This window comes from Camellia sinensis, chromosome 14 (genome assembly GCF_055761805.1).
Source record: "Camellia sinensis isolate YWXY chromosome 14, ASM5576180v1, whole genome shotgun sequence".
NCBI classification, from domain to species: Eukaryota; Viridiplantae; Streptophyta; class Magnoliopsida; order Ericales; family Theaceae; genus Camellia; species Camellia sinensis.
Window position 1 is genome coordinate 103,973,271 of NC_138974.1, and position 17,515 is coordinate 103,990,785.

General features: G+C 48.2%; 55 non-coding genes across 55 annotated transcripts; all 55 read left to right on the forward strand.

Moving 5' to 3' along the window:
- Positions 1-137: 137 nt before the first annotated feature.
- On the forward strand, positions 138-256 carry LOC145812455 (5S ribosomal RNA). The gene has a single exon (XR_014355899.1). It is a non-coding gene; the product is annotated as a 5S ribosomal RNA (ribosomal RNA).
- A 199-nt stretch (positions 257-455) lies between these two features.
- Positions 456-574, forward strand: LOC145812466 (5S ribosomal RNA). The gene has a single exon (XR_014355910.1). It is a non-coding gene; the product is annotated as a 5S ribosomal RNA (ribosomal RNA).
- Positions 575-771: 197 nt separating this feature from the next.
- LOC145812478 (5S ribosomal RNA) lies at positions 772-890 on the forward strand. The gene has a single exon (XR_014355921.1). It is a non-coding gene; the product is annotated as a 5S ribosomal RNA (ribosomal RNA).
- Positions 891-1,085: 195 nt separating this feature from the next.
- On the forward strand, positions 1,086-1,204 carry LOC145812489 (5S ribosomal RNA). Its single transcript, XR_014355932.1, has one exon. It is a non-coding gene; the product is annotated as a 5S ribosomal RNA (ribosomal RNA).
- A 196-nt stretch (positions 1,205-1,400) lies between these two features.
- Positions 1,401-1,519, forward strand: LOC145812500 (5S ribosomal RNA). Its single transcript, XR_014355943.1, has one exon. It is a non-coding gene; the product is annotated as a 5S ribosomal RNA (ribosomal RNA).
- Positions 1,520-1,714: 195 nt separating this feature from the next.
- LOC145809955 (5S ribosomal RNA) lies at positions 1,715-1,833 on the forward strand. The gene has a single exon (XR_014353522.1). It is a non-coding gene; the product is annotated as a 5S ribosomal RNA (ribosomal RNA).
- A 200-nt stretch (positions 1,834-2,033) lies between these two features.
- On the forward strand, positions 2,034-2,152 carry LOC145812511 (5S ribosomal RNA). Its single transcript, XR_014355954.1, has one exon. It is a non-coding gene; the product is annotated as a 5S ribosomal RNA (ribosomal RNA).
- Positions 2,153-2,349: 197 nt separating this feature from the next.
- LOC145812522 (5S ribosomal RNA) lies at positions 2,350-2,468 on the forward strand. The gene has a single exon (XR_014355965.1). It is a non-coding gene; the product is annotated as a 5S ribosomal RNA (ribosomal RNA).
- Positions 2,469-2,666: 198 nt separating this feature from the next.
- On the forward strand, positions 2,667-2,785 carry LOC145809602 (5S ribosomal RNA). The gene has a single exon (XR_014353163.1). It is a non-coding gene; the product is annotated as a 5S ribosomal RNA (ribosomal RNA).
- A 198-nt stretch (positions 2,786-2,983) lies between these two features.
- On the forward strand, positions 2,984-3,102 carry LOC145812533 (5S ribosomal RNA). Its single transcript, XR_014355976.1, has one exon. It is a non-coding gene; the product is annotated as a 5S ribosomal RNA (ribosomal RNA).
- Positions 3,103-3,298: 196 nt separating this feature from the next.
- Positions 3,299-3,417, forward strand: LOC145812544 (5S ribosomal RNA). The gene has a single exon (XR_014355987.1). It is a non-coding gene; the product is annotated as a 5S ribosomal RNA (ribosomal RNA).
- A 196-nt stretch (positions 3,418-3,613) lies between these two features.
- Positions 3,614-3,732, forward strand: LOC145812553 (5S ribosomal RNA). Its single transcript, XR_014355994.1, has one exon. It is a non-coding gene; the product is annotated as a 5S ribosomal RNA (ribosomal RNA).
- Positions 3,733-3,930: 198 nt separating this feature from the next.
- On the forward strand, positions 3,931-4,049 carry LOC145809328 (5S ribosomal RNA). The gene has a single exon (XR_014352854.1). It is a non-coding gene; the product is annotated as a 5S ribosomal RNA (ribosomal RNA).
- A 196-nt stretch (positions 4,050-4,245) lies between these two features.
- On the forward strand, positions 4,246-4,364 carry LOC145812556 (5S ribosomal RNA). The gene has a single exon (XR_014355996.1). It is a non-coding gene; the product is annotated as a 5S ribosomal RNA (ribosomal RNA).
- A 196-nt stretch (positions 4,365-4,560) lies between these two features.
- On the forward strand, positions 4,561-4,679 carry LOC145812565 (5S ribosomal RNA). The gene has a single exon (XR_014356004.1). It is a non-coding gene; the product is annotated as a 5S ribosomal RNA (ribosomal RNA).
- A 194-nt stretch (positions 4,680-4,873) lies between these two features.
- LOC145809956 (5S ribosomal RNA) lies at positions 4,874-4,992 on the forward strand. Its single transcript, XR_014353523.1, has one exon. It is a non-coding gene; the product is annotated as a 5S ribosomal RNA (ribosomal RNA).
- Positions 4,993-5,190: 198 nt separating this feature from the next.
- Positions 5,191-5,309, forward strand: LOC145812576 (5S ribosomal RNA). Its single transcript, XR_014356015.1, has one exon. It is a non-coding gene; the product is annotated as a 5S ribosomal RNA (ribosomal RNA).
- A 199-nt stretch (positions 5,310-5,508) lies between these two features.
- Positions 5,509-5,627, forward strand: LOC145812587 (5S ribosomal RNA). Its single transcript, XR_014356026.1, has one exon. It is a non-coding gene; the product is annotated as a 5S ribosomal RNA (ribosomal RNA).
- A 200-nt stretch (positions 5,628-5,827) lies between these two features.
- Positions 5,828-5,946, forward strand: LOC145809603 (5S ribosomal RNA). Its single transcript, XR_014353164.1, has one exon. It is a non-coding gene; the product is annotated as a 5S ribosomal RNA (ribosomal RNA).
- A 198-nt stretch (positions 5,947-6,144) lies between these two features.
- On the forward strand, positions 6,145-6,263 carry LOC145812599 (5S ribosomal RNA). Its single transcript, XR_014356037.1, has one exon. It is a non-coding gene; the product is annotated as a 5S ribosomal RNA (ribosomal RNA).
- Positions 6,264-6,459: 196 nt separating this feature from the next.
- On the forward strand, positions 6,460-6,578 carry LOC145812610 (5S ribosomal RNA). The gene has a single exon (XR_014356048.1). It is a non-coding gene; the product is annotated as a 5S ribosomal RNA (ribosomal RNA).
- A 196-nt stretch (positions 6,579-6,774) lies between these two features.
- Positions 6,775-6,893, forward strand: LOC145812621 (5S ribosomal RNA). Its single transcript, XR_014356059.1, has one exon. It is a non-coding gene; the product is annotated as a 5S ribosomal RNA (ribosomal RNA).
- Positions 6,894-7,091: 198 nt separating this feature from the next.
- LOC145809329 (5S ribosomal RNA) lies at positions 7,092-7,210 on the forward strand. Its single transcript, XR_014352855.1, has one exon. It is a non-coding gene; the product is annotated as a 5S ribosomal RNA (ribosomal RNA).
- A 198-nt stretch (positions 7,211-7,408) lies between these two features.
- LOC145812633 (5S ribosomal RNA) lies at positions 7,409-7,527 on the forward strand. Its single transcript, XR_014356070.1, has one exon. It is a non-coding gene; the product is annotated as a 5S ribosomal RNA (ribosomal RNA).
- A 197-nt stretch (positions 7,528-7,724) lies between these two features.
- LOC145812644 (5S ribosomal RNA) lies at positions 7,725-7,843 on the forward strand. Its single transcript, XR_014356081.1, has one exon. It is a non-coding gene; the product is annotated as a 5S ribosomal RNA (ribosomal RNA).
- Positions 7,844-8,042: 199 nt separating this feature from the next.
- LOC145812655 (5S ribosomal RNA) lies at positions 8,043-8,161 on the forward strand. The gene has a single exon (XR_014356093.1). It is a non-coding gene; the product is annotated as a 5S ribosomal RNA (ribosomal RNA).
- A 197-nt stretch (positions 8,162-8,358) lies between these two features.
- LOC145812666 (5S ribosomal RNA) lies at positions 8,359-8,477 on the forward strand. Its single transcript, XR_014356094.1, has one exon. It is a non-coding gene; the product is annotated as a 5S ribosomal RNA (ribosomal RNA).
- Positions 8,478-8,673: 196 nt separating this feature from the next.
- LOC145809957 (5S ribosomal RNA) lies at positions 8,674-8,792 on the forward strand. The gene has a single exon (XR_014353524.1). It is a non-coding gene; the product is annotated as a 5S ribosomal RNA (ribosomal RNA).
- Positions 8,793-8,988: 196 nt separating this feature from the next.
- LOC145812669 (5S ribosomal RNA) lies at positions 8,989-9,107 on the forward strand. Its single transcript, XR_014356095.1, has one exon. It is a non-coding gene; the product is annotated as a 5S ribosomal RNA (ribosomal RNA).
- A 197-nt stretch (positions 9,108-9,304) lies between these two features.
- On the forward strand, positions 9,305-9,423 carry LOC145812670 (5S ribosomal RNA). Its single transcript, XR_014356096.1, has one exon. It is a non-coding gene; the product is annotated as a 5S ribosomal RNA (ribosomal RNA).
- A 198-nt stretch (positions 9,424-9,621) lies between these two features.
- Positions 9,622-9,740, forward strand: LOC145809604 (5S ribosomal RNA). Its single transcript, XR_014353165.1, has one exon. It is a non-coding gene; the product is annotated as a 5S ribosomal RNA (ribosomal RNA).
- Positions 9,741-9,938: 198 nt separating this feature from the next.
- LOC145812671 (5S ribosomal RNA) lies at positions 9,939-10,057 on the forward strand. The gene has a single exon (XR_014356097.1). It is a non-coding gene; the product is annotated as a 5S ribosomal RNA (ribosomal RNA).
- A 199-nt stretch (positions 10,058-10,256) lies between these two features.
- LOC145809249 (5S ribosomal RNA) lies at positions 10,257-10,375 on the forward strand. The gene has a single exon (XR_014352758.1). It is a non-coding gene; the product is annotated as a 5S ribosomal RNA (ribosomal RNA).
- A 196-nt stretch (positions 10,376-10,571) lies between these two features.
- On the forward strand, positions 10,572-10,690 carry LOC145808028 (5S ribosomal RNA). The gene has a single exon (XR_014351503.1). It is a non-coding gene; the product is annotated as a 5S ribosomal RNA (ribosomal RNA).
- Positions 10,691-10,887: 197 nt separating this feature from the next.
- Positions 10,888-11,006, forward strand: LOC145808029 (5S ribosomal RNA). The gene has a single exon (XR_014351504.1). It is a non-coding gene; the product is annotated as a 5S ribosomal RNA (ribosomal RNA).
- Positions 11,007-11,201: 195 nt separating this feature from the next.
- LOC145808030 (5S ribosomal RNA) lies at positions 11,202-11,320 on the forward strand. Its single transcript, XR_014351505.1, has one exon. It is a non-coding gene; the product is annotated as a 5S ribosomal RNA (ribosomal RNA).
- Positions 11,321-11,518: 198 nt separating this feature from the next.
- LOC145809478 (5S ribosomal RNA) lies at positions 11,519-11,637 on the forward strand. The gene has a single exon (XR_014353035.1). It is a non-coding gene; the product is annotated as a 5S ribosomal RNA (ribosomal RNA).
- Positions 11,638-11,836: 199 nt separating this feature from the next.
- On the forward strand, positions 11,837-11,955 carry LOC145808031 (5S ribosomal RNA). The gene has a single exon (XR_014351506.1). It is a non-coding gene; the product is annotated as a 5S ribosomal RNA (ribosomal RNA).
- A 196-nt stretch (positions 11,956-12,151) lies between these two features.
- LOC145808032 (5S ribosomal RNA) lies at positions 12,152-12,270 on the forward strand. The gene has a single exon (XR_014351507.1). It is a non-coding gene; the product is annotated as a 5S ribosomal RNA (ribosomal RNA).
- A 195-nt stretch (positions 12,271-12,465) lies between these two features.
- On the forward strand, positions 12,466-12,584 carry LOC145808034 (5S ribosomal RNA). The gene has a single exon (XR_014351509.1). It is a non-coding gene; the product is annotated as a 5S ribosomal RNA (ribosomal RNA).
- Positions 12,585-12,786: 202 nt separating this feature from the next.
- LOC145808035 (5S ribosomal RNA) lies at positions 12,787-12,905 on the forward strand. Its single transcript, XR_014351510.1, has one exon. It is a non-coding gene; the product is annotated as a 5S ribosomal RNA (ribosomal RNA).
- A 195-nt stretch (positions 12,906-13,100) lies between these two features.
- LOC145809500 (5S ribosomal RNA) lies at positions 13,101-13,219 on the forward strand. Its single transcript, XR_014353059.1, has one exon. It is a non-coding gene; the product is annotated as a 5S ribosomal RNA (ribosomal RNA).
- Positions 13,220-13,420: 201 nt separating this feature from the next.
- Positions 13,421-13,539, forward strand: LOC145808042 (5S ribosomal RNA). The gene has a single exon (XR_014351517.1). It is a non-coding gene; the product is annotated as a 5S ribosomal RNA (ribosomal RNA).
- Positions 13,540-13,737: 198 nt separating this feature from the next.
- Positions 13,738-13,856, forward strand: LOC145808053 (5S ribosomal RNA). The gene has a single exon (XR_014351528.1). It is a non-coding gene; the product is annotated as a 5S ribosomal RNA (ribosomal RNA).
- Positions 13,857-14,053: 197 nt separating this feature from the next.
- Positions 14,054-14,172, forward strand: LOC145808976 (5S ribosomal RNA). Its single transcript, XR_014352467.1, has one exon. It is a non-coding gene; the product is annotated as a 5S ribosomal RNA (ribosomal RNA).
- Positions 14,173-14,369: 197 nt separating this feature from the next.
- LOC145809279 (5S ribosomal RNA) lies at positions 14,370-14,488 on the forward strand. The gene has a single exon (XR_014352795.1). It is a non-coding gene; the product is annotated as a 5S ribosomal RNA (ribosomal RNA).
- Positions 14,489-14,689: 201 nt separating this feature from the next.
- On the forward strand, positions 14,690-14,808 carry LOC145808064 (5S ribosomal RNA). Its single transcript, XR_014351539.1, has one exon. It is a non-coding gene; the product is annotated as a 5S ribosomal RNA (ribosomal RNA).
- A 195-nt stretch (positions 14,809-15,003) lies between these two features.
- LOC145809501 (5S ribosomal RNA) lies at positions 15,004-15,122 on the forward strand. Its single transcript, XR_014353060.1, has one exon. It is a non-coding gene; the product is annotated as a 5S ribosomal RNA (ribosomal RNA).
- Positions 15,123-15,319: 197 nt separating this feature from the next.
- LOC145808075 (5S ribosomal RNA) lies at positions 15,320-15,438 on the forward strand. The gene has a single exon (XR_014351550.1). It is a non-coding gene; the product is annotated as a 5S ribosomal RNA (ribosomal RNA).
- A 194-nt stretch (positions 15,439-15,632) lies between these two features.
- LOC145808086 (5S ribosomal RNA) lies at positions 15,633-15,751 on the forward strand. The gene has a single exon (XR_014351561.1). It is a non-coding gene; the product is annotated as a 5S ribosomal RNA (ribosomal RNA).
- A 197-nt stretch (positions 15,752-15,948) lies between these two features.
- Positions 15,949-16,067, forward strand: LOC145810388 (5S ribosomal RNA). Its single transcript, XR_014353958.1, has one exon. It is a non-coding gene; the product is annotated as a 5S ribosomal RNA (ribosomal RNA).
- Positions 16,068-16,262: 195 nt separating this feature from the next.
- Positions 16,263-16,381, forward strand: LOC145809226 (5S ribosomal RNA). Its single transcript, XR_014352732.1, has one exon. It is a non-coding gene; the product is annotated as a 5S ribosomal RNA (ribosomal RNA).
- Positions 16,382-16,581: 200 nt separating this feature from the next.
- LOC145808097 (5S ribosomal RNA) lies at positions 16,582-16,700 on the forward strand. Its single transcript, XR_014351572.1, has one exon. It is a non-coding gene; the product is annotated as a 5S ribosomal RNA (ribosomal RNA).
- Positions 16,701-16,897: 197 nt separating this feature from the next.
- On the forward strand, positions 16,898-17,016 carry LOC145809479 (5S ribosomal RNA). Its single transcript, XR_014353036.1, has one exon. It is a non-coding gene; the product is annotated as a 5S ribosomal RNA (ribosomal RNA).
- Positions 17,017-17,212: 196 nt separating this feature from the next.
- Positions 17,213-17,331, forward strand: LOC145808108 (5S ribosomal RNA). The gene has a single exon (XR_014351583.1). It is a non-coding gene; the product is annotated as a 5S ribosomal RNA (ribosomal RNA).
- The last annotated feature ends 184 nt before the right edge of the window (positions 17,332-17,515 follow it).

Sequence of the window (17,515 nt, forward strand, 5' to 3'; positions counted from 1 at the left end):
TTTTAGCCCATTCAATCGCCTTCGCCTCCTTTTCGACAATTTCTCCCTTTTAAACCATTTCCAGATTATCCTGTTCCATTCAATTTCATTTTTTTCCCCGTCTACTGCTTAAAACAATGAAGTCGCGGTTAATCTTCGGGTGCGATCATACCAGCACTAATGCACCGGATCCCATCAGAACTCCGCAGTTAAGCGTGCTTGGGCGAGAGTAGTACTAGGATGGGTGACCCCCTGGGAAGTCCTCGTGTTGCACCCCTTTTGTCCCTTTTTCCACCATCCCCCCCCCCCTTTTTTTTTTCCCCGGACAGCCTGTCCGATTTTTAGCCCATTCAATCGCCTTCGCCTCCTTTTCGACAATTTCTCCCTTTTAAACCATTTCCAGATTATCCTGTTCCATTCAATTTCATTTTTTTCCCCGTCTACTGCTTAAAACAATAAAGTCGCGGTTAATCTTCGGGTGCGATCATACCAGCACTAATGCACCGGATCCCATCAGAACTCCGCAGTTAAGCGTGCTTGGGCGAGAGTAGTACTAGGATGGGTGACCCCCTGGGAAGTCCTCGTGTTGCACCCCTTTTGTCCCTTTTTCCACCACCCCCCCCCCTTTTTTTTTTCCCCGGACAGCCTGTCCGATTTTTAGCCCATTCAATCGCCTTCGCCTCCTTTTCGACAATTTCTCCCTTTTAAACCATTTCCAGATTATCCTGTTCCATTCAATTTCATTTTTTTCCCCGTCTACTGCTTAAAACAATAAAGTCGCGGTTAATCTTCGGGTGCGATCATACCAGCACTAATGCACCGGATCCCATCAGAACTCCGCAGTTAAGCGTGCTTGGGCGAGAGTAGTACTAGGATGGGTGACCCCCTGGGAAGTCCTCGTGTTGCACCCCTTTTGTCCCTTTTTCCACCACCCCCCCCCTTTTTTTTTCCCCGGACAGCCTGTCCGATTTTTAGCCCATTCAATCGCCTTCGCCTCCTTTTCGACAATTTCTCCCTTTTAAACCATTTCCAGATTATCCTGTTCCATTCAATTTCATTTTTTTCCCCGTCTACTGCTTAAAACAATAAAGTCGCGGTTAATCTTCGGGTGCGATCATACCAGCACTAATGCACCGGATCCCATCAGAACTCCGCAGTTAAGCGTGCTTGGGCGAGAGTAGTACTAGGATGGGTGACCCCCTGGGAAGTCCTCGTGTTGCACCCCTTTTGTCCCTTTTTCCACCACCCCCCCCCTTTTTTTTTTCCCCGGACAGCCTGTCCGATTTTTAGCCCATTCAATCGCCTTCGCCTCCTTTTCGACAATTTCTCCATTTTAAACCATTTCCAGATTATCCTGTTCCATTCAATTTCATTTTTTTCCCCGTCTACTGCTTAAAACAATAAAGTCGCGGTTAATCTTCGGGTGCGATCATACCAGCACTAATGCACCGGATCCCATCAGAACTCCGCAGTTAAGCGTGCTTGGGCGAGAGTAGTACTAGGATGGGTGACCCCCTGGGAAGTCCTCGTGTTGCACCCCTTTTGTCCCTTTTTCCACCACCCCCCCCTTTCTTTTTTCCCCGGACAGCCTGTCCGATTTTTAGCCCATTCAATCGCCTTCGCCTCCTTTTCGACAATTTCTCCCTTTTAAACCATTTCCAGATTATCCTGTTCCATTCAATTTCATTTTTTTCCCCGTCTACTGCTTAAAACAATAAAGTCGCGGTTAATCTTCGGGTGCGATCATACCAGCACTAATGCACCGGATCCCATCAGAACTCCGCAGTTAAGCGTGCTTGGGCGAGAGTAGTACTAGGATGGGTGACCCCTTGGAAAGTCCTCGTGTTGCACCCCTTTTGTCCCTTTTTCCACCACCCCCCCCCCCCCTTTTTTTTTTCCCCGGACAGCCTGTCCGATTTTTAGCCCATTCAATCGCCTTCGCCTCCTTTTCGACAATTTCTCCCTTTTAAACCATTTCCAGATTATCCTGTTCCATTCAATTTCATTTTTTTCCCCGTCTACTGCTTAAAACAATAAAGTCGCGGTTAATCTTCGGGTGCGATCATACCAGCACTAATGCACCGGATCCCATCAGAACTCCGCAGTTAAGCGTGCTTGGGCGAGAGTAGTACTAGGATGGGTGACCCCCTGGGAAGTCCTCGTGTTGCACCCCTTTTGTCCCTTTTTCCACCACCCCCCCCCCTTTTTTTTTTCCCCGGACAGCCTGTCCGTTTTTTAGCCCATTCAATCGCCTTCGCCTCCTTTTCGACAATTTCTCCCTTTTAAACCATTTCCAGATTATCCTGTTCCATTCAATTTCATTTTTTTCCCCGTCTACTGCTTAAAACAATGAAGTCGCGGTTAATCTTCGGGTGCGATCATACCAGCACTAATGCACCGGATCCCATCAGAACTCCGCAGTTAAGCGTGCTTGGGCGAGAGTAGTACTAGGATGGGTGACCCCCTGGGAAGTCCTCGTGTTGCACCCCTTTTGTCCCTTTTTCCACCACCCCCCCCCTCTTTTTTTTTTCCCCGGACAGCCTGTCCGATTTTTAGCCAATTCAATCGCCTTCGCCTCCTTTTCGACAATTTCTCCCTTTTAAACCATTTCCAGATTATCCTGTTCCATTCAATTTCATTTTTTTCCCCGTCTACTGCTTAAAACAATAAAGTCGCGGTTAATCTTCGGGTGCGATCATACCAGCACTAATGCATCGGATCCCATCAGAACTCCGCAGTTAAGCGTGCTTGGGCGAGAGTAGTACTAGGATGGGTGACCCCCTGGGAAGTCCTCGTGTTGCACCCCTTTTGTCCCTTTTTCCACCACCCCCCCCCCCTTTTTTTTTTCCCCGGACAGCCTGTCCGATTTTTAGCCCATTCAATCGCCTTCGCCTCCTTTTCGACAATTTCTCCCTTTTAAACCATTTCCAGATTATCCTGTTCCATTCAATTTCATTTTTTTCCCCGTCTACTGCTTAAAACAATAAAGTCGCGGTTAATCTTCGGGTGCGATCATACCAGCACTAATGCACCGGATCCCATCAGAACTCCGCAGTTAAGCGTGCTTGGGCGAGAGTAGTACTAGGATGGGTGACCCCCTGGGAAGTCCTCGTGTTGCACCCCTTTTGTCCCTTTTTCCACCACCCCCCCCACTTTTTTTTTCCCCGGACAGCCTGTCCGATTTTTAGCCCATTCAATCGCCTTCGCCTCCTTTTCAACAATTTCTCCCTTTTAAACCATTTCCAGATTATCCTGTTCCATTCAATTTCATTTTTTTCCCCGTCTACTGCTTAAAACAATAAAGTCGCGGTTAATCTTTGGGTGCGATCATACCAGCACTAATGCACCGGATCCCATCAGAACTCCGCAGTTAAGCGTGCTTGGGCGAGAGTAGTACTAGGATGGGTGACCCCCTGGGAAGTCCTCGTGTTGCACCCCTTTTGTCCCTTTTTCCACCAACCCCCCCCTTTTTTTATTCCCCGGACAGCCTGTCCGATTTTTAGCCCATTCAATCGCATTCGCCTCCTTTTCGACAATTTCTCCCTTTTAAACCATTTCCAGATTATCCTGTTCCATTCAATTTCATTTTTTTCCCCGTCTACTGCTTAAAACAATGAAGTCGCGGTTAATCTTCGGGTGCGATCATACCAGCACTAATGCACCGGATCCCATCAGAACTCCGCAGTTAAGCGTGCTTGGGCGAGAGTAGTACTAGGATGGGTGACCCCCTGGGAAGTCCTCGTGTTGCACCCCTTTTGTCCCTTTTTCCACCATCCCCCCCCCCTTTTTTTTTTCCCCGGACAGCCTGTCCGATTTTTAGCCCATTCAATCGCCTTCGCCTCCTTTTCGACAATTTCTCCCTTTTAAACCATTTCCAGATTATCCTGTTCCATTCAATTTCATTTTTTTCCCCGTCTACTGCTTAAAACAATAAAGTCGCGGTTAATCTTCGGGTGCGATCATACCAGCACTAATTCACCGGATCCCATCAGAACTCCGCAGTTAAGCGTGCTTGGGCGAGAGTAGTACTAGGATGGGTGACCCCCTGGGAAGTCCTCGTGTTGCACCCCTTTTGTCCCTTTTTCCACCACCCCCCCCCTTTTTTTTTTCCCCGGACAGCCTGTCCGATTTTTAGCCCATTCAATCGCCTTCGCCTCCTTTTCGACAATTTCTCCCTTTTAAACCATTTCCAGATTATCCTGTTCCATTCAATTTCATTTTTTTCCCCGTCTACTGCTTAAAACAATAAAGTCGCGGTTAATCTTCGGGTGCGATCATACCAGCACTAATGCACCGGATCCCATCAGAACTCCGCAGTTAAGCGTGCTTGGGCGAGAGTAGTACTAGGATGGGTGACCCCCTGGGAAGTCCTCGTGTTGCACCCCTTTTGTCTCTTTTTCCACCACCCCCCCCCCTTTTTTTTTCCCCGGACAGCCTGTCCGATTTTTAGCCCATTCAATCGCCTTCGCCTCCTTTTCGACAATTTCTCCCTTTTAAACCATTTCCAGATTATCCTGTTCCATTCAATTTCATTTTTTTCCCCGTCTACTGCTTAAAACAATGAAGTCGCGGTTAATCTTCGGGTGCGATCATACCAGCACTAATGCACCGGATCCCATCAGAACTCCGCAGTTAAGCGTGCTTGGGCGAGAGTAGTACTAGGATGGGTGACCCCCTGGGAAGTCCTCGTGTTGCACCCCTTTTGTCCCTTTTTCCACCACCCCCCCCTTTCTTTTTTCCCCGGACAGCCTGTCCGATTTTTAGCCATTCAATCGCCTTCGCCTCCTTTTCGACAATTTCTCCCTTTTAAACCATTTCCAGATTATCCTGTTCCATTCAATTTCATTTTTTTCCCCGTCTACTGCTTAAAACAATAAAGTCGCGGTTAATCTTCGGGTGCGATCATACCAGCACTAATGCACCGGATCCCATCAGAACTCCGCAGTTAAGCGTGCTTGGGCGAGAGTAGTACTAGGATGGGTGACCCCTTGGAAAGTCCTCGTGTTGCACCCCTTTTGTCCCTTTTTCCACCACCCCCCCCCCCTTTTTTTTTTCCCCGGACAGCCTGTCCGATTTTTAGCCCATTCAATCGCCTTCGCCTCCTTTTCGACAATTTCTCCCTTTTAAACCATTTCCAGATTATCCTGTTCCATTCAATTTCATTTTTTTCCCCGTCTACTGCTTAAAACAATAAAGTCGCGGTTAATCTTCGGGTGCGATCATACCAGCACTAATGCACCGGATCCCATCAGAACTCCGCAGTTAAGCGTGCTTGGGCGAGAGTAGTACTAGGATGGGTGACCCCCTGGGAAGTCCTCGTGTTGCACCCCTTTTGTCCCTTTTTCCACCACCCCCCCCCCCCTTTTTTTTTTCCCCGGACAGCCTGTCCGTTTTTTAGCCCATTCAATCGCCTTCGCCTCCTTTTCGACAATTTCTCCCTTTTAAACCATTTCCAGATTATCCTGTTCCATTCAATTTCATTTTTTTCCCCGTCTACTGCTTAAAACAATGAAGTCGCGGTTAATCTTCGGGTGCGATCATACCAGCACTAATGCACCGGATCCCATCAGAACTCCGCAGTTAAGCGTGCTTGGGCGAGAGTAGTACTAGGATGGGTGACCCCCTGGGAAGTCCTCGTGTTGCACCCCTTTTGTCCCTTTTTCCACCACCCCCCCCCCCTCTTTTTTTTTTCCCCGGACAGCCTGTCCGATTTTTAGCCAATTCAATCGCCTTCGCCTCCTTTTCGACAATTTCTCCCTTTTAAACCATTTCCAGATTATCCTGTTCCATTCAATTTCATTTTTTTCCTCGTCTACTGCTTAAAACAATAAAGTCGCGGTTAATCTTCGGGTGCGATCATACCAGCACTAATGCATCGGATCCCATCAGAACTCCGCAGTTAAGCGTGCTTGGGCGAGAGTAGTACTAGGATGGGTGACCCCCTGGGAAGTCCTCGTGTTGCACCCCTTTTGTCCCTTTTTCCACCACCCCCCCCCCCTTTTTTTTTTCCCCGGACAGCCTGTCCGATTTTTAGCCCATTCAATCGCCTTCGCCTCCTTTTCGACAATTTCTCCCTTTTAAACCATTTCCAGATTATCCTGTTCCATTCAATTTCATTTTTTTCCCCGTCTACTGCTTAAAACAATAAAGTCGCGGTTAATCTTCGGGTGCGATCATACCAGCACTAATGCACCGGATCCCATCAGAACTCCGCAGTTAAGCGTGCTTGGGCGAGAGTAGTACTAGGATGGGTGACCCCCTGGGAAGTCCTCGTGTTGCACCCCTTTTGTCCCTTTTTCCACCACCCCCCCCACTTTTTTTTTCCCCGGACAGCCTGTCCGATTTTTAGCCCATTCAATCGCCTTCGCCTCCTTTTCGACAATTTCTCCCTTTTAAACCATTTCCAGATTATCCTGTTCCATTCAATTTCATTTTTTTCCCCGTCTACTGCTTAAAACAATAAAGTCGCGGTTAATCTTTGGGTGCGATCATACCAGCACTAATGCACCGGATCCCATCAGAACTCCGCAGTTAAGCGTGCTTGGGCGAGAGTAGTACTAGGATGGGTGACCCCCTGGGAAGTCCTCGTGTTGCACCCCTTTTGTCCCTTTTTCCACCAACCCCCCCCTTTTTTTATTCCCCGGACAGCCTGTCCGATTTTTAGCCCATTCAATCGCCTTCGCCTCCTTTTCGACAATTTCTCCCTTTTAAACCATTTCCAGATTATCCTGTTCCATTCAATTTCATTTTTTTCCCCGTCTACTGCTTAAAACAATGAAGTCGCGGTTAATCTTCGGGTGCGATCATACCAGCACTAATGCACCGGATCCCATCAGAACTCCGCAGTTAAGCGTGCTTGGGCGAGAGTAGTACTAGGATGGGTGACCCCCTGGGAAGTCCTCGTGTTGCACCCCTTTTGTCCCTTTTTCCACCATCCCCCCCCCCTTTTTTTTTTCCCCGGACAGCCTGTCCGATTTTTAGCCCATTCAATCGCCTTCGCCTCCTTTTCGACAATTTCTCCCTTTTAAACCATTTCCAGATTATCCTGTTCCATTCAATTTCATTTTTTTCCCCGTCTACTGCTTAAAACAATAAAGTCGCGGTTAATCTTCGGGTGCGATCATACCAGCACTAATTCACCGGATCCCATCAGAACTCCGCAGTTAAGCGTGCTTGGGCGAGAGTAGTACTAGGATGGGTGACCCCCTGGGAAGTCCTCGTGTTGCACCCCTTTTGTCCCTTTTTCCACCACCCCCCCCCCCTTTTTTTTTTCCCCGGACAGCCTGTCCGATTTTTAGCCCATTCAATCGCCTTCGCCTCCTTTTCGACAATTTCTCCCTTTTAAACCATTTCCAGATTATCCTGTTCCATTCAATTTCATTTTTTTCCCCGTCTACTGCTTAAAACAATAAAGTCGCGGTTAATCTTCGGGTGCGATCATACCAGCACTAATGCACCGGATCCCATCAGAACTCCGCAGTTAAGCGTGCTTGGGCGAGAGTAGTACTAGGATGGGTGACCCCCTGGGAAGTCCTCGTGTTGCACCCCTTTTGTCTCTTTTTCCACCACCCCCCCCCCCTTTTTTTTTCCCCGGACAGCCTGTCCGATTTTTAGCCCATTCAATCGCCTTCGCCTCCTTTTCGACAATTTCTCCCTTTTAAACCATTTCCAGATTATCCTGTTCCATTCAATTTCATTTTTTTCCCCGTCTACTGCTTAAAACAATGAAGTCGCGGTTAATCTTCGGGTGCGATCATACCAGCACTAATGCACCGGATCCCATCAGAACTCCGCAGTTAAGCGTGCTTGGGCGAGAGTAGTACTAGGATGGGTGACCCCCTGGGAAGTCCTCGTGTTGCACCCCTTTTGTCCCTTTTTCCACCACCCCCCCCCCCCCTTTTTTTTTCCCCGGACAGCCTGTCCGATTTTTAGCCCATTCAATCGCCTTCGCCTCCTTTTCGACAATTTCTCCCTTTTAAACCATTTCCAGATTATCCTGTTCCATTCAATTTCATTTTTTTCCCCGTCTACTGCTTAAAACAATAAAGTCGCGGTTAATCTTCGGGTGCGATCATACCAGCACTAATGCACCGGATCCCATCAGAACTCCGCAGTTAAGCGTGCTTGGGCGAGAGTAGTACTAGGATGGGTGACCCCCTGGGAAGTCCTCGTGTTGCACCCCTTTTGTCCCTTTTTCCACCACCCCCCCCCCTTTTTTTTTTCCCCGGACAGCCTGTCCGATTTTTAGCCCATTCAATCGCCTTCGCCTCCTTTTCGACAATTTCTCCATTTTAAACCATTTCCAGATTATCCTGTTCCATTCAATTTCATTTTTTTCCCCGTCTACTGCTTAAAACAATAAAGTCGCGGTTAATCTTCGGGTGCGATCATACCAGCACTAATGCACCGGATCCCATCAGAACTCCGCAGTTAAGCGTGCTTGGGCGAGAGTAGTACTAGGATGGGTGACCCCCTGGGAAGTCCTCGTGTTGCACCCCTTTTGTCCCTTTTTCCACCACCCCCCCCCTTTCTTTTTTCCCCGGACAGCCTGTCCGATTTTTAGCCCATTCAATCGCCTTCGCCTCCTTTTTGACAATTTCTCCCTTTTAAACCATTTCCAGATTATCCTGTTCCATTCAATTTCATTTTTTTCCCCGTCTACTGCTTAAAACAATAAAGTCGCGGTTAATCTTCGGGTGCGATCATACCAGCACTAATGCACCGGATCCCATCAGAACTCCGCAGTTAAGCGTGCTTGGGCGAGAGTAGTACTAGGATGGGTGACCCCTTGGAAAGTCCTCGTGTTGCACCCCTTTTGTCCCTTTTTCCACCACCCCCCCCCTTTTTTTTTTCCCCGGACAGCCTGTCCGATTTTTAGCCCATTCAATCGCCTTCGCCTCCTTTTCGACAATTTCTCCCTTTTAAACCATTTCCAGATTATCCTGTTCCATTCAATTTCATTTTTTTCCCCGTCTACTGCTTAAAACAATAAAGTCGCGGTTAATCTTCGGGTGCGATCATACCAGCACTAATGCACCGGATCCCATCAGAACTCCGCAGTTAAGCGTGCTTGGGCGAGAGTAGTACTAGGATGGGTGACCCCCTGGGAAGTCCTCGTGTTGCACCCCTTTTGTCCCTTTTTCCACCACCCCCCCCCCTTTTTTTTTTCCCCGGACAGCCTGTCCGTTTTTTAGCCCATTCAATCGCCTTCGCCTCCTTTTCGACAATTTCTCCCTTTTAAACCATTTCCAGATTATCCTGTTCCATTCAATTTCATTTTTTTCCCCGTCTACTGCTTAAAACAATGAAGTCGCGGTTAATCTTCGGGTGCGATCATACCAGCACTAATGCACCGGATCCCATCAGAACTCCGCAGTTAAGCGTGCTTGGGCGAGAGTAGTACTAGGATGGGTGACCCCCTGGGAAGTCCTCGTGTTGCACCCCTTTTGTCCCTTTTTCCACCACCCCCCCCCCCTTTTTTTTTTCCCCGGACAGCCTGTCCGATTTTTAGCCAATTCAATCGCCTTCGCCTCCTTTTCGACAATTTCTCCCTTTTAAACCATTTCCAGATTATCCTGTTCCATTCAATTTCATTTTTTTCCCCGTCTACTGCTTAAAACAATAAAGTCGCGGTTAATCTTCGGGTGCGATCATACCAGCACTAATGCATCGGATCCCATCAGAACTCCGCAGTTAAGCGTGCTTGGGCGAGAGTAGTACTAGGATGGGTGACCCCCTGGGAAGTCCTCGTGTTGCACCCCTTTTGTCCCTTTTTCCACCACCCCCCCCCCCTTTTTTTTTTCCCCGGACAGCCTGTCCGATTTTTAGCCCATTCAATCGCCTTCGCCTCCTTTTCGACAATTTCTCCCTTTTAAACCATTTCCAGATTATCCTGTTCCATTCAATTTCATTTTTTTCCCCGTCTACTGCTTAAAACAATAAAGTCGCGGTTAATCTTCGGGTGCGATCATACCAGCACTAATGCACCGGATCCCATCAGAACTCCGCAGTTAAGCGTGCTTGGGCGAGAGTAGTACTAGGATGGGTGACCCCCTGGGAAGTCCTCGTGTTGCACCCCTTTTGTCCCTTTTTCCACCACCCCCCCCTCCACTTTTTTTTTCCCCGGACAGCCTGTCCGATTTTTAGCCCATTCAATCGCCTTCGCCTCCTTTTCGACAATTTCTCCCTTTTAAACCATTTCCAGATTATCCTGTTCCATTCAATTTCATTTTTTTCCCCGTCTACTGCTTAAAACAATAAAGTCGCGGTTAATCTTCGGGTGCGATCATACCAGCACTAATGCACCGGATCCCATCAGAACTCCGCAGTTAAGCGTGCTTGGGCGAGAGTAGTACTAGGATGGGTGACCCCCTGGGAAGTCCTCGTGTTGCACCCGTTTTGTCCCTTTTTCCACCACCCCCCCGCTTTTTTTTTTCCCCGGACAGCCTGTCCGATTTTTAGCCCATTCAATCGCCTTCGCCTCCTTTTCGACAATTTCTCCCTTTTAAACCATTTCCAGATTATCCTGTTCCATTCAATTTCATTTTTTTCCCCGTCTACTGCTTAAAACAATAAAGTCGCGGTTAATCTTCGGGTGCGATCATACCAGCACTAATGCACCGGATCCCATCAGAACTCCGCAGTTAAGCGTGCTTGGGCGAGAGTAGTACTAGGATGGGTGACCCCCTGGGAAGTCCTCGTGTTGCACCCCTTTTGTCCCTTTTTCCACCACCCCCCCCCCTTTTTTTTTTCCCCGGACAGCCTGTCCGATTTTTAGCCCATTCAATCGCCTTCGCCTCCTTTTCGACAATTTCTCCCTTTTAAACCATTTCCAGATTATCCTGTTCCATTCAATTTCATTTTTTTCCCCGTCTACTGCTTAAAACAATAAAGTCGCGGTTAATCTTCGGGTGCGATCATACCAGCACTAATGCACCGGATCCCATCAGAACTCCGCAGTTAAGCGTGCTTGGGCGAGAGTAGTACTAGGATGGGTGACCCCCTGGGAAGTCCTCGTGTTGCACCCCTTTTGTCCCTTTTTCCACCACCCCCCCCTTTTTTTTTTCCCCGGACAGCCTGTCCGATTTTTAGCCCATTCAATCGCCTTCGCCTCCTTTTCGACAATTTCTCCCTTTTAAACCATTTCCAGATTATCCTGTTCCATTCAATTTCATTTTTTTCCCCGTCTACTGCTTAAAACAATGAAGTCGCGGTTAATCTTCGGGTGCGATCATACCAGCACTAATGCACCGGATCCCATCAGAACTCCGCAGTTAAGCGTGCTTGGGCGAGAGTAGTACTAGGATGGGTGACCCCCTGGGAAGTCCTCGTGTTGCACCCCTTTTGTCCCTTTTTCCACCACCCCCCCCCCCCTTTTTTTTTCCCCGGACAGCCTGTCCGATTTTTAGCCCATTCAATCGCCTTCGCCTCCTTTTCGACAATTTCTCCCTTTTAAACCATTTCCAGATTATCCTGTTCCATTCAATTTCATTTTTTTCCCCGTCTACTGCTTAAAACAATAAAGTCGCGGTTAATCTTCGGGTGCGATCATACCAGCACTAATGCACCGGATCCCATCAGAACTCCGCAGTTAAGCGTGCTTGGGCGAGAGTAGTACTAGGATGGTTGACCCCCTGGGAAGTCCTCGTGTTGCACCCCTTTTGTCCCTTTTTCCACCACCCCCCCCCCCCTTTTTTTTTTCCCCGGACAGCCTGTCCGATTTTTAGCCCATTCAATCGCTTTCGCCTCCTTTTCGACAATTTCTCCCTTTTAAACCATTTCCAGATTATCCTGTTCCATTCAATTTCATTTTTTTCCCCGTCTACTGCTTAAAACAATAATGTCGCGGTTAATCTTCGGGTGCGATCATACCAGCACTAATGCACCGGATCCCATCAGAACTCCGCAGTTAAGCGTGCTTGGGCGAGAGTAGTACTAGGATGGGTGACCCCCTGGGAAGTCCTCGTGTTGCACCCCTTTTGTCCCTTTTTCCACCACCCCCCCCCTTTTTTTTTTCCCCGGACAGCCTGTCCGATTTTTAGCCCATTCAATCGCCTTCGCCTCCTTTTCGACAATTTCTCCCTTTTAAACCATTTCCAGATTATCCTGTTCCATTCAATTTCATTTTTTTCCCCGTCTACTGCTTAAAACAATAAAGTCGCGGTTAATCTTCGGGTGCGATCATACCAGCACTAATGCACCGGATCCCATCAGAACTCCGCAGTTAAGCGTGCTTGGGCGAGAGTAGTACTAGGATGGGTGACCCCCTGGGAAGTCCTCGTGTTGCACCCCTTTTGTCCCTTTTTCCACCACCCCCCCCTTTTTTTTTTCCCCGGACAGCCTGTCCGATTTTTAGCCCATTCAATCGCCTTCGCATCCTTTTCGACAATTTCTCCCTTTTAAACCATTTTCAGATTATCCTGTTCCATTCAATTTCATTTTTTTCCCCGTCTACTGCTTAAAACAATAAAGTCGCGGTTAATCTTCGGGTGCGATCATACCAGCACTAATGCACCGGATCCCATCAGAACTCCGCAGTTAAGCGTGCTTGGGCGAGAGTAGTACTAGGATGGGTGACCCCCTGGGAAGTCCTCGTGTTGCACCCCTTTTGTCCCTTTTTCCACCACCCCCCCCCTTTTTTTTTTCCCCGGACAGCCTGTCCGATTTTTAGCCCATTCAATCGCCTTCGCCTCCGCCTCCTTTTCAACAATTTCTCCCTTTTAAACCATTTCCAGATTATCCTGTTCCATTCAATTTCATTTTTTTCCACGTCTACTGCTTAAAACAATAAAGTCGCGGTTAATCTTCGGGTGCGATCATACCAGCACTAATGCACCGGATCCCATCAGAACTCCGCAGTTAAGCGTGCTTGGGCGAGAGTAGTACTAGGATGGGTGACCCCCTGGGAAGTCCTCGTGTTGCACCCCTTTTGTCCCTTTTTCCACCACCCCCCCCTTTTTTTTTTCCCCGGACAGCCTGTCCGATTTTTAGCCCATTCAATCGCCTTCGCCTCCTTTTCGACAATTTCTCCCTTTTAAACCATTTCCAGATTATCCTGTTCCATTCAATTTCATTTTTTTCCCCGTCTACTGCTTAAAACAATAAAGTCGCGGTTAATCTTCGGGTGCGATCATACCAGCACTAATGCACCGGATCCCATCAGAACTCCACAGTTAAGCGTGCTTGGGCGAGAGTAGTACTAGGATGGGTGACCCCCTGGGAAGTCCTCGTGTTGCACCCCTTTTGTCCCTTTTTCCACCACCACCCCCCCCCCCTTTTTTTTTTCCCCGGACAGCCTGTCCGATTTTTAGCCCATTCAATCGCCTTCGCCTCCTTTTCGACAATTTCTCCCTTTTAAACCATTTCCAGATTATCCTGTTCCATTCAATTTCATTTTTTTCCCCGTCTACTGCTTAAAACAATAAAGTCGCGGTTAATCTTCGGGTGCGATCATACCAGCACTAATGCACCGGATCCCATCAGAACTCCGCAGTTAAGCGTGCTTGGGCGAGAGTAGTACTAGGATGGGTGACCCCCTGGGAAGTCCTCGTGTTGCACCCCTTTTGTCCCTTTTTCCACCACCCCCCCCCCCTTTTTTTTTTCCCCGGACAGCCTATCCGATTTTTAGCCCATTCAATCGCCTTCGCCTCCTTTTCGACAATTTCTCCCTTTTAAACCATTTCCAGATTATCCTGTTCCATTCAATTTCATTTTTTTCCCCGTCTACTGCTTAAAACAATAAAGTCGCGGTTAATCTTCGGGTGCGATCATACCAGCACTAATGCACCGGATCCCATCAGAACTCCGCAGTTAAGCGTGCTTGGGCGAGAGTAGTACTAGGATGGGTGACCCCCTGGGAAGTCCTCGTGTTGCACCCCTTTTGTCCCTTTTTCCACCACCCCCCCCCCCTTTTTTTTTTCCCCGGACAGCCTGTCCGATTTTTAGCCCATTCAATCGCCTTCGCCTCCTTTTCGACAATTTCTCCCTTTTAAACCATTTCCAGATTATCATGTTCCATTAATTTCATTTTTTTCCCCGTCTACTGCTTAAAACAATAAAGTCGCGGTTAATCTTCGGGTGCGATCATACCAGCACTAATGCACCGGATCCCATCAGAACTCCGCAGTTAAGCGTGCTTGGGCGGGAGTAGTACTAGGATGGGTGACCCCCTGGGAAGTCCTCGTGTTGCACCCCTTTTGTCCTTTTTTCCACCACCCCCCCCCCTTTTTTTTTTCCCCGGACAGCCTGTCCGATTTTTAGCCCATTCAATCGCCTTCGCCTCCTTTTCGACAATTTCTCCCTTTTAAACCATTTCCAGATTATCCTGTTCCATTCAATTTCATTTTTTTCCCCGTCTACTGCTTAAAACAATAAAGTCGCGGTTAATCTTCGGGTGCGATCATACCAGCACTAATGCACTGGATCCCATCAGAACTCCGCAGTTAAGCGTGCTTGGGCGAGAGTAGTACTAGGATGGGTGACCCCCTGGGAAGTCCTCGTGTTGCACCCCTTTTGTCCCTTTTTCCACCACCCCCCCCTTTTTTTTTTCCCCGGACAGCCTGTCCGATTTTTAGCCCATTCAATCGCCTTCGCCTCCGCCTCCTTTTCAACAATTTCTCCCTTTTAAACCATTTCCAGATTATCCTGTTCCATTCAATTTCATTTTTTTCCACGTCTACTGCTTAAAACAATAAAGTCGCGGTTAATCTTCGGGTGCGATCATACCAGCACTAATGCACCGGATCCCATCAGAACTCCGCAGTTAAGCGTGCTTGGGCGAGAGTAGTACTAGGATGGGTGACCCCCTGGGAAGTCCTCGTGTTGCACCCCTTTTGTCCCTTTTTCCACCACCCCCCCCTTTTTTTTTTCCCCGGACAGCCTGTCCGATTTTTAGCCCATTCAATCGCCTTCGCCTCCTTTTCGACAATTTCTCCCTTTTAAACCATTTCCAGATTATCCTGTTCCATTCAATTTCATTTTTTTCCCCGTCTACTGCTTAAAACAATAAAGTCGCGGTTAATCTTCGGGTGCGATCATACCAGCACTAATGCACCGGATCCCATCAGAACTCCACAGTTAAGCGTGCTTGGGCGAGAGTAGTACTAGGATGGGTGACCCCCTGGGAAGTCCTCGTGTTGCACCCCTTTTGTCCCTTTTTCCACCACCCCCCCCCCTTTTTTTTTTCCCCGGACAGCCTGTCCGATTTTTAGCCCATTCAATCGCCTTCGCCTCCTTTTCGACAATTTCTCCCTTTTAAACCATTTCCAGATTATCCTGTTCCATTCAATTTCATTTTTTTCCCCGTCTACTGCTTAAAACAATAAAGTCGCGGTTAATCTTCGGGTGCGATCATACCAGCACTAATGCACCGGATCCCATCAGAACTCCGCAGTTAAGCGTGCTTGGGCGAGAGTAGTACTAGGATGGGTGACCCCCTGGGAAGTCCTCGTGTTGCACCCCTTTTGTCCCTTTTTCCACCCCCCCCCCTTTTTTTTTTCCCCGGACAGCCTGTCCGATTTTTAGCCCATTCAATCGCCTTCGCCTCCTTTTCGACAATTTCTCCCTTTTAAACCATTTCCAGATTATCCTGTTCCATTCAATTTCATTTTTTTCCCCGTCTACTGCTTAAAACAATAAAGTCGCGGTTAATCTTCGGGTGCGATCATACCAGCACTAATGCACCGGATCCCATCAGAACTCCGCAGTTAAGCGTGCTTGGGCGAGAGTAGTACTAGGATGGGTGACCCCCTGGGAAGTCCTCGTGTTGCACCCCTTTTGTCCCTTTTTCCACCACCCCCCCCCCTTTCTTTTTTCCCCGGACAGCCTGTCCGATTTTTAGCCCATTCAATCGCCTTCGCCTCCTTTTCGACAATTTCTCCCTTTTAAACCATTTCCAGATTATCCTGTTCCATTCAATTTCATTTTTTTCCCCGTCTACTGCTTAAAACAATAAAGTCGCGGTTAATCTTCGGGTGCGATCATACCAGCACTAATGCACCGGATCCCATCAGAACTCCGCAGTTAAGCGTGCTTTGGCGAGAGTAGTACTAAGATGGGTGACCCCCTGGGAAGTCCTCGTGTTGCACCCCTTTTGTCCCTTTTTCCACCACCCCCCCCTTTTTTTTTTCCCCGGACAGCCTGTCCGATTTTTAGCCCATTCAATCGCCTTCGCCTCCTTTTCGACAATTTCTCCCTTTTAAACCATTTCCAGATTATCCTGTTCCATTCAATTTCATTTTTTTCCCCGTCTACTGCTTAAAACAATAAAGTCGCGGTTAATCTTTGGGTGCGATCATACCAGTACTAATGCACCGGATCCCATCAGAACTCCGCAGTTAAGCGTGCTTGGGCGAGAGTAGTACTAGGATGGGTGACCCCCTGGGAAGTCCTCGTGTTGCACCCCCTTTGTCCCTTTTTCCACCACCCCCCCCCCCCCTTTTTTTTTTCCCCGGACAGCCTGTCCGATTTTTAGCCCATTCAATCGCCTTCGCCTCCTTTTCGACAATTTCTCCCTTTTAAACCATTTCCAGATTATCCTGTTCCATTCAATTTCATTTTTTTCCCCGTCTACTGCTTAAAACAATGAAGTCGCGGTTAATCTTCGGGTGCGATCATACCAGCACTAATGCACCGGATCCCATCAGAACTCCGCAGTTAAGCGTGCTTGGGCGAGAGTAGTACTAGGATGGGTGACCCCCTGGGAAGTCCTCGTGTTGCACCCCTTTTGTCCCTTTTTCCACCACCCCCCCCCCCTTTTTTTTTCCCCGGACAGCCTGTCCGATTTTTAGCCCATTCAATCGCCTTCGCCTCCTTTTCGACAATTTCTCCCTTTTAAACCATTTCCAGATTATCCTGTTCCATTCAATTTCATTTTTTTCCCCGTCTACTGCTTAAAACAATAAAGTCGCGGTTAATCTTCGGGTGCGATCATACCAGCACTAATGCACCGGATCCCATCAGAACTCCGCAGTTAAGCGTGCTTGGGCGAGAGTAGTACTAGGATGGTTGACCCCCTGGGAAGTCCTCGTGTTGCACCCCTTTTGTCCCTTTTTCCACCACCCCCCCCCCTTTTTTTTCCCCCGGATGGCCTGTCCGATTTTTAGCCCATTCAATCGCCTTCGCCTCCTTTTCGACAATTTCTCCCTTTTAAACCATTTCCAGATTATCCTGTTCCATTCAATTTCATTTTTTTCCCCGTCTACTGCTTAAAACAATAAAGTCGCGGTTAATCTTCGGGTGCGATCATACCAGCACTAATGCACCGGATCCCATCAGAACTCCGCAGTTAAGCGTGCTTGGGCGAGAGTAGTACTAGGATGGGTGACCCCCTGGGAAGTCCTCGTGTTGCACCCCTTTTGTCCCTTTTTCCACCACCTCCCCCCCTTTTTTTTTCCCCGGACAGCCTGTCCGATTTTTAGCCCATTCAATCGCCTTCGCCTCCTTTTCGACAATTTCTCCCTTTTAAACCATTTCCAGATTATCCTGTTCCATTCAATTTCATTTTTTTCCCCGTCTACTGCTTAAAACAATAAAGTCG